At 40.9% G+C, this 10,594-nt stretch overlaps 1 pseudogene; it reads left to right on the forward strand.

Annotated features, from left to right (window-relative positions):
• Positions 1-715: 715 nt before the first annotated feature.
• LOC148920509 (uncharacterized) lies at positions 716-2,027 on the forward strand (annotated as a pseudogene).
• The last annotated feature ends 8,567 nt before the right edge of the window (positions 2,028-10,594 follow it).

A 10,594-nucleotide genomic window follows, 5' to 3' on the forward strand; every position in this document is an offset into this window, starting at 1 on the left:
ATGGGTGAGAAACCCCGAAATTACTTGGATGCAAATTCATGTGTACAAACTGTCAAAACAAAGGAAGAAGCACCTCCTTCAAGCCCTAAACCTGAAAAAGAAGGTGGTGAACATACCTCATCCACTAAGGAAGCTCGTGCAAAAGATGAAGACAACTAATGCTTCAAGGGATCAAATTCCCATATCATAGGGGGCAATCCCGAAACCTTAAGATCAGTCGAGGTCCCATATGGGTCCGTTGACCCGTTCCAAATCTCGAGACATGATAGGGATGATTATTCCCGAGTTATCCACCATAAACTCAACCCGTTTGGACGATTATTTGCTATGGAATCCTCTTTATGATGATCTTGTATCCCAAACTCAAGAGAATGATTACATAGCATCCCAGCGAAACTTTATGAGGGAGTGGAAAGCATGCAAGTCATGATGACTGATACTTCTATATTGAGGACCAGTTACCCTTAATCCAAGAAATGATGCAAGATCTAGGCAGGAAAATGTAGCAGAAGTTAGCAGAGAAAAAAGCAAAAATAGCATTACTATCTGCTCAATTGAAAGGAAAAGCCACCATAGGAGAGCAAGACAGAGGCAAAGCAAATGAATTTGGGACCCATGAACAACAAAGAAAAGAGAAAAAGGAGAAGGCTTTATGAGCACAATTTCCCCAAACGACATATAGGCATTAATTGCTTAGGGGATTCATGAGTTCCAAATGTCCATAACACCTCCTGTTCAAGGATATCGAAAACCCTTCCCTTCTCACTATGACACCATATCATTCTCGAAGGTTTATCAACGGCCCATATTCGATAAATTTGATGGCATAAATAACTCACCCCATGAACATCTGGCACATTTTTATTCAGCATGTGGCGAGACATCTCACTCAAACGCTCTCCTGGTGCTTCAATTTGTCCAATCCCTAAAAGGATAAGCTTTCACTTGGTAAACACAACTACCGCCAGGCTCTATCTTGACATGGGACAGTTTGTCAGTTCTAAGAAGAAGGCAAATGCATTTTTGGCACAGTTTGTCAGTTCTAAGAAGAAGGCCTCGATCATGGACCTAACTCAAACTACCCAAAAGCCAGAGGAAAGTGCCAATGATTTCATAATGAGATGGAGGAGCCTCAATCTCCAATGCTAGAGAAAATTACTGAGCAATCAGCAATGCAAATGCGCTATAACAACCTCATGACAGACATTGCAACTTTTGTTGCCATTACTAAAACCCAATCATTTGATGCTTTGGTGTCAAAGGCGAGTAATGTTGAACGATAAATTGCTTGCCAAAAGTCTGCAACCCAAAAAATTCAATTTAGTGAAAAGAAAAATGACAAGAAGTCTGCAAAGGGAGAGTCGTAATGGCCACTTTTGTCAAAATAGAAAAGAAAAATGACAAAGGCCAAAGCCACCCACCCAAAAGGCTCACTCTTAAAGAACACAAAGAGGTCAAATATTCTTTTGACGATGATAATGTGGAAGAAATCTTTGACCAACTTCTTGCCTTTAACACTATTACCCTGCTAGAATCAAAGCGTCTTGCTAAGGCCAACAAGACAAATGACCCTAGATATTGTCGGTATCATCGCCTCATCAATCATACCGCTTAAGGATTGTTATATGCTAAAGGACAAAATCCAAGAGCTCCTCAACAATGGTGGTTTGGAGATAGACTCTTCTTCCCGACATCAATCAGCTGCAGCAAATATAAAAAAGGAAAAGCTCACACCCACCATTGCATTACTAGATGGATCGAAATTTTCAGGCATTAATACCAACAATGGGGGCACAATTGTACATGTCTGTCCGAATGTACCACGGTCTAGTGATCCTCAAATCCCCACTCTTCATGAGCTCATGGCTGCATCCAGTCTGAGATATCGGAAGATTCTTCGGCTGATGAATTTACTAAGGGGGGGAAGAAATTTGTTAAAAGAGCCAAGCACATGGCTAAACATTTCCCACCCAATCACAGATCTATTACTTGTCCTAGTGTCAAGATTCAAGGCATGTCGTCCTTGAAAAATAAGAGGAATAAAAAGAAGGCGCAAATGAAAGGTCAAATCCCTCAAGAGAATGAATATGAGCAACCTGCAAGGGTCCTGTCACACTCACTGAGTTTTTTCCAATTGAGTTCTTCTCGAGTGAATCCGAAGTTGAGGAAGAAATTATTCAATGCAACATGGTTTCTGTGGAGGAATATGAGGTTGACACAGAGGTTGATGAGATTAACCTCCACTCCAGTTGAAGCATCCTATCTGCTGATAAAGCACAACAAAATGAGGAAGTTGTTTCCTCTAAAGCCGAGAAAAATTCAAAGGCAAAAGAGATTAAGGTCTCCACGTCAGAAAAAACTATTGCAAGGGATGTTCCACCATCCTCCTCAAAAGCAAAGGACCCTAAGCCCGATACCAGTAATACAAAGGAGTCATCACAATCACGTCCAATTAAGTATGATATTTTGACTCATCTTAAGCGCATCCTAGCTCCTTTAAGTGTCTATGACGCTTTACAAATGTCGAGAGAGCTTAGGGAAGCACTTGTAATGGCTTTAATGAGCCCGAATTTGTACAAGTCATGTTTCAAATTAGCAGATGTCCACAGAACTGAAACCTTGAAGTTTTGTGCATCGTGTCTGGCAACAATTAACTTATGTGACGATGACTTTTTACTTGGGTCCAAATTCCATAATCGACCTCTTTATGTCACTAGCGAAGTTGGAGACACGCCCATTAATCAATTCTTATTAGATTGTGGTTCGGTCGTGAATCTTATTCCATTAAAGACGCTCCATGCTATAGGGATGAGTGCCAACAATTGTCTCCCTTTATGCTAACTATTCAAGGGTTCAATCGACTTGGGCAAAAAGCCCTGGGCTCTATCACACTGCAAATGGAAATAAGGGACCTACATTCAGACACCTTATTCCATGTGATCAATGCTGCCACTTCATGCAACGTCCTGCTAGGACGTCCATGGATCCATACATATAGCGTAGTCCCTTCTACACTTCACTAGTGCTTCAAATACTTGGTGGATGGGGAATTCAAGAGTGTTTCAGTTGACATGGACCCGTTCAGAGGTGAAGAGGTAAATTACTCTGATTCGAAGTTTTACGGTCCACCTAGTATCTCATTCACACAACCATCAAAAGTTGATTAGGAGAATGGAGCATCTATTGAAGCGGGAAAATCATAAAAGGTAGAAGTACCCAAACCTTCAAAAGTAATTCGAGTGAAGCTAACACCTCATGGTGTGTCATCCTCAAAAGTGGAAGAAGTCCGGACTACAAAGGCTCCTAAGCCAAATATAATTGTCAAGATTTCAAAAACAGAGCCTAGTGAAAAGGATACAAGCTCATTGAAACAAACAATGGAGTCACTGATGACGGCAAGTTACATTCGTCCTCTTTCGTAAGATCAATCAGTCTATCCCGGGGCAATTTGGTCATTTCGACTACTTTTGACAAAAACGATGGGCCAACTAAATGTGTAGTTGTTCACAAAAATGCATCATTGCCAGAAACAACATATGCTCCATTAAAGATAAAACTCAAAGGTCGTAAAGCAAAGAAAAGCAATGCTGGCCTCACAGTTCAAAATTAGAGCGGCATGCTCAAAGTGTCTCTTCAAAGGCCACATCCACAAGCTATGTTTAGAGAAGATGACGTGAATATAAGGTCGCTTCGCATCTTTGTGTTCAAACGCCTAGGGGGCAGACAACCACCCCGCATCTTAGTCTTTCAACGCTTGGAGAACCCTTCCAATTCTGAACAAGGGAAAGTCCATAATAACAGGAAATGGAAGGTTAAAAAGGTGAAAATAAAGCTATGATTGAAATAGTGAAAAATGTGAAAATAAAGGATGACCTTGTCCAAGTCAATTGCACCTCTTTCAAAGAAACAGTGAACCAAGATGATAATCCTCAAAATATCGAGGAATTCATTGACATAGTTCAACCAACTCCACCACAAATGGAGGAGGGAGGGCAAGCCACGATTGATGATCTGCAAGAAATTAATCTTGGTACAGTTGTCAGCCCAAAACCTATCTTTGTCAATGCTTCGTTAACACTGCAAGAGTTAGAAGAATACACACAACTGTTGCAAGAGTACCGAAACGTTGCAGTTCACAAACTTGGGATACTTGATGAGGCTCGATGGGTGAAGCAAGCCCCACACTGTTTTCTGCCAGAGCTAACAATCCAAATAGAAATCGAGATTGACAAGCTTATCTGAGAGGTCCAATATCCCACTTGGTTGTGCAATATTGTTCCAATACTCAAAAGAACTGGGGCACTGTGTATATGTGTGGACTATAGAGACGTCAATGATGCATGCCCAAAAGATGAGTTTTCGCTCCTAATTACATAATTATTAGTAGATGCAACAATCGGTTTTAGTGCTCTATCATTTATGGATGGATTCTCAGGTTACAACAAAATAAAAATGGCTCCAGAGGATTAAGAGAAAATTGCCTTCCGCACTCCAACAGGAATTTATTGCTACACTGTGATGCCTTTTGGGTTGAAAAATGCAGGGGAAACTTACCAAAGAGCCATGACGGCAATTTTCAATGACATGCTTCACAATACCATTGAGTGTTACGTTGATGACTTGGTTGTCACAACCAGAAAAAGAGAACATCATTTGAGTAACTTAAAATGAGTTTTTGACAAACTCCAAATGCACCAATTGAAAATGAACCCCTTAAAACATGCATTTGGAGTAACTTCAGGAAAATTCCTTGGCTTTGTCGTCCGACATCGAGGAATTGAAATTGATCCCTCAAAAATCAAGGCAATCTGTGAAATGCCTCCCCCTCGAAATTTAAGAGAGTTGCGAGGGCTGCAAGGGAGACCAGCCTATATACGACGGTTCATCTCAAATCTCTCTGGAAGGTGCCAACCATTCTCGAGGCTCACGAAGAAGGATGTTCCATTTTTATGGGATCAAGCATGTCACAATGCTTTGGAAAGCATTAAACAATACTTGTTGAATACGCCAGTTCTTATGGCGCCAATTAAAAGGAAGCCTTTAATCTTTTATATTGCAACGTTAGAATGCTCGTTGGGGGGGCATTCACACAATGATGATGGAAAAGAAAATGCACTCTACTACTTGAGTAGAACACTCATAGAGGCGGAACAAAATTACGCCCCTATCAAAAAGGTCTGCCTCGCATTGGTGTTTCGCTGTCCAGAAATTACTACACTACATCCTCTCTCATAGAGTCATTTTGATTTCTAAGGTAGATCCGCTCCGATATTTAATTCCAAGCCTGTGCTCTCTGGGCGAATAGCCAAGTGGTCACTCCTCCTCTCTAAGTTTGAGATAAAATGTGTGCCACAAAAGGCGATCAAAGGGCAAGCTCTTGCTGATTTCTTGGCTGCTCATCCTACACCCGACAACATGGAGTTACCTGCTGATTTGCCCGATGAAGAGGTATTCACAACAAGCACTTACATGGCAGCTATATTTTGATAGGCCAGCAAGAAGAAACAGAGTTGGGGCGGGATTAGTGTTCATCACGCAGTCGAGGGGCTTGATCCCATACTCATTGAGGGGCTTGATCCCATACTCATTCTCTTTACTAGCTTTATGTTCAAATAATGCGGAATACAAGGCACTCATTATTGGCCTTAAAATTGCTCTTGAGATGCATTTGATTATTTGCAAGCATATGGTGATCAACAATTAGTCATCAGACAGTTGAATGGCCAATACATAGTCATAAATGCTACTCTCATCCCACACCATGAAAGGGCAAAATATCTCATGTCACAGTTTCAACACATTCATGTCACTCACATCCCGAGGTCAGAAAATGATAAAGCTGATGCACTAGCTAATTTGGATGCATCGTTAATGCTATCTGACGAAAGGGATATCCAAATCACTATTGGGGAACATTATTTACTACCCCCAGCTATAGAGAGAATTGAGGAAGTTGTTGATTCAAACGTCATTACGGCTTCAGAATGTGAGGAAGAACTAGATGATCTCGATTGGCGTCATCCTAAAATCGAGTATCTCCAACATGGCAAGCTGCCAAATGACTCGAGGAAAAAAGCAGAATCCGACAGAGACACCCGATTTCTGTTTTTAAACGACTCCTTGTGCAAACAATCATTTGATGGTATGTTGTTAAGGTGTCTATCGAAATAAAAGGCAACTAAAGCCCTCATGATACTCATGCTGGCACTTGCGGTGCTCATCAAGCCGGTCCAAAACTCTCAAACCAACTTAAGAGACTGGGTTATTATTGGCCAACAACGGTCCAAGACTCAATGAAATTTGGAACCACATGCAAATATTGCCGGTTGCATGGAGATTTTATGCACCAGCCACCCCAACAATTGCATCCAACAACTTTGTCTTGACCATTTCAAGCTTGGGAATTGGATGTTGTGGGTATCATAAAGCCTATGTCATCATGTCAACATCAACATATCTTGGCCGCAATCGATTACTTCTCAAAATGAGCTGAAGCAATTCCTTTAAAGGAGGTACGAACAAACGATATTAAAACTTCATAAGGAACCACATCATCTACCGTTATGGGGTTCCATAGGAGATAATATCTGACAATGCACTGTATTTCAATTGCAAGTCCATGACCAAGTTGTGCGAGAAGTATAAGTTTCAACACTCGTTTTCTGCGAGTTACAATCCGTCGTCAAACGGCCAAGCTAAAGCTTTCAATAAGATATTGTGCGATATCTTAAAGAAGATGGTCTCATAAAATAAAAGAGATTGGCATGAACGCCTCTCTGAAGCATTATGGGCTTACAGGACGACCATATGCAACTCAACAGGATGTACACCGTACAATTTGGTGTTTGGCTCCGAGGCTATTCTACCATTAGAAGTCCAATTGGCATCATTAAGGGTAGCTTTACAGTTGACAAACCCCGATGAAAATGCAAATGTGAGACTGGCAGAACTGGAAGCTCTCGATGAGAAAAGACTGGCAGCTCAACAAAGGTTCAAAATATATCAAGCTTAGGTTGCATGGGCATTCAACAAAAAAGTTAAGTTCAGATCTTTCTCAATTGGAGATTTGGTTTTAACTGTCCGATGACCTTTTTATTAATAGGAAAATGCATGTTAAGTTTGAACCCAAGTGGGAGGAGCCCTACATCATTACTAAGGTTTTCTCCAAGGGTGCCAATCAAGAAGTTCATCAAGAAGTTTTATGCCTTGTATGAACGGGAAATTCGTCAAGAAGTTTTATGCCTAATGGTTAGAAAATGCTCGTTGGGTTGAAAACCCAAAGGGCGCCCAAGCCAAAATTAGAGCTGAAAAAAAAAACAAAAAAAGGGTACCTGTTGGATCTGAAAACCCAAAGGGCGGTTCAAGCAAAAGTTAAGGTAAATAAAAATGCTTGTTGGGCTGAAAACCTGAAAGGGCGGACCAAGCAAAAATTAGAGCAAAAAAAAAAAAAAAAAAAAAAGAACTTTGTGGGTGAAAACCAGAAAACCCGCCCAAGCAAAAGAACCATGGTTGACTTGATCCCTCAAAAGGGGTATGTAGGCAGTCTAGTTCTTAAAAAAGCTAGATTCAGTCCCAAGTCCCAAAATCTCCTTTCATTACCTCAATTCAAAGAGGGTGAACTATGTTCGTTTTGATCCTTTCACAGGGTATGTAGGCAAGTTAGCCCAAAAGCTAGGTGCAGCTGTAAATTATCACAAATTCATTCTTGTCCACTGATGGTGTTAGCACATGGTTAAACTGTCGTATACTATGCAAGAACTCCAACTTCACATGAGTATAAAATGGGAAATAGGAAAGCAAAATCCAACAAAATCTTTATTCTAAAAATTGTTCTTGGTGGAAAAACCACATTACAAGAGCAAAGAATACTGAAGTAAAGGCCTACCTACGAATTCTTGGTGGATGAACCATATTACAAGAATGCTTATTGAAGGGAAAGAGATCAAACGATGGATCTCTCGCTCTTAAGCCTTCATTGACCATCGAGTGCTCCCGATCTAGGGAAGTAGTTCTTCTTTAGCATTAGTTCTGGATTCTTGAAGCTGTGTTGCTTGTTCATTCTGATGCTCCAAAGAAATCTCTAAGTTCATCTTTTGCATATTAAGGGAAGTTTTCTTAGCTTCATGCTCTTCCCGCATCTGGAGAACTCTCTCTTCTGCTTCCCTGATGGTAGCTTCCTTGACATCCAAGTCTTCAATCTCTTTAGCAACCTCTGTAAGTTTTGTCTCAAGAGCCAGCTTGATGTTTAAACATTCCTCATGTTGACTGATCAAATCATGAATCACATCAACATTCACATCTCCCAAGGCTTCAATATAAGCACTGCTCTTGGAATGTCGCCTGGCAAGCTCAAAAATCCAATCCACAAGCTGGGCAAACTGTTTAAATGTAGTTTCACCACACCCAAGAATGTCAACTGTTGACCTCAAAAGTCGAAGGGCCTTGATGATCTCGGAATGGTGCATATGAAATTGAGCAGGTGTCTCTAAGGAGGAAAATCGACTGAAGATACCTTCAATTTCTCTACTGATAAACTCCCACCTACTTTGGTTCACTCCATTCCCAAGAATCTGACAAACAAAATTCTCGATCGATACCAAATTCTGAAGGGGTCACACAACTACTATGGGCCCTACACCTTCAAGAAATTGATCATCGGCTGGGCTATTCTGAACTTGTTGAAATTCAGATTCTTCACCAAGGGTCTGTAAAACTGTCATCCATGTTGGAGTAAGCACTCTCATGAAGAATGATTTCCTCTTCCTTTTGAAGAAATGAACTCAAAGGTTGGGTTATCTGCATTAATAGGCTTCATTTTGAGAGGAAAAGAGATGTCATCAAATCTCATTTCCCCTTGCACCGGATTAGAACTCTCTTCATCAAGTACATGGCTAGAGCTTCCAACCTCAACCATGTTGTGATTTTCATGACGTGCCCATTTCAAGTGTGAGTCTTGATTAACCCTTTGAGATTGGTGCATCAGGTGATTAACCCCTGAGAAATGTTGCCCTCTAGCATTACGAATTCTCTTCTTGTGTCCTCTTCTCGAAGAAGCAACAAGAGGAGGTGAAGATGAATTGAAGTCTCTTTTGCTCGTGCCTATTGAAATACGTTTCAAATTATCAGTCACAAAGATGTGGACCCTCCTTTGGACGTGCCTATCTACAACTAAAATTTTTTGACATAGAAAATCCCATATAAGGTACACAGGCAGTCATCCACCATCTACAATACCACCAAGGGCACTCCCCATGCTAGTAAAGCGTGGAATATAGAAATGCATTTTCGTATCCTTGCAAACGAGGATGACTTGTGCTCTCGCCAACTTTTCAATCCCACATCATTGTCTCTCACAGACGCTAAATATAAGTTTATTCACTGGAACTCGTTGGTCAAAACTAAACTCATGAGCAATTCTGTTCCGATAATAAGGTTCCAATCAAAGGTGGCCACCCACCCTTGCAGCAAGTAATGCGGAGCGCATGCAAATCAAGTACTCAAAGGTATCATCTGCTAGGTTTTCTGTGTCTGAAAGGATATAATCTTCTTGTGCAAGGAAGACATTGGGGTGATAAACCACAGAATCACTTTTGAATATTATCCTAGCTCTAGTGAGGTCAACATATTTGGCATAGATTTGGCTATGCCTCTTAAGAACAGGGTAATATTCTGGAAAGTTGCTATCACATAGACATGTAGTCAAGTCAGGAAAATGCTCGCCTAACCATCCAAGCACATAGTGAATGGGAAGACATGCGTTTGGTAGGCCAGGGCCTCTAAGGTGAATAGCAACTGTACCAAGTGCAACTTTGAGCCCACGAGCCATCAAACTTGCCATATAGAAGCACTCAGGCCTTATGGCCTTGTTAGTAGGCATGATAAAATGGCTAAGCTAAAAAGCTAAGAAAGCAGCTAGCTGACCTTTGTGAGAAATGTTTTTAGGAATTACGTTCTTGCCATTTCTAGTAGCACCATATACAGCTTTTCCTCATAAAAAATGCTCAACCCAGTGATTGCAGTAGACTTGACCTTCCTAATGGAAAATGTATAATTATGCATGGATTCTCAAAAGTTCACCAACACTCGAAGGATACAAATCTTCACAGTACAATTCTTCGTTTAAAGGGATGAACTTGTCATACGAGAGACCCAAAATCGGTAACCCGCCAATAACTTTCAAGTCGTATGAAGAAATGCTCATTTCACCATTTCTGTGATGCAAAGTGTTGGATAGAGGCCCCCATAACTTGCAAAATACTCTCCATACATTAGAGCAACAATCATAAGAGTAACGAGAAACGACCACTGCACCAAAAATACCAGCTTGGTGCAAAATATCTCCAAAATTGTGCAAGATAGTTTCTGTCCATTCCATTACGAATGGTTGGAAGGTAGCTCGACCATGAAAGCTAAAATTTCTCTCCCATGCAATTTGTTCACGAAGCATCTTGTGCATAGCCTGATAAAATTCATCTCTGGGTAAAACCTCTTTGTCCCCATCTAACGAGTTGTTTACTTTCTTCAAACAGTGAGCTTGAAAGTAAGCACCTCTTGCTTGGGAAACCTGAATGACTTTGTCTTCTTCATGAGGATT

This window comes from Prunus mume, linkage group LG2 (genome assembly GCF_029339155.1).
Source record: "Prunus mume cultivar Tortuosa linkage group LG2, ASM2933915v1, whole genome shotgun sequence".
Classification (NCBI taxonomy): Eukaryota; Viridiplantae; Streptophyta; class Magnoliopsida; order Rosales; family Rosaceae; genus Prunus; species Prunus mume.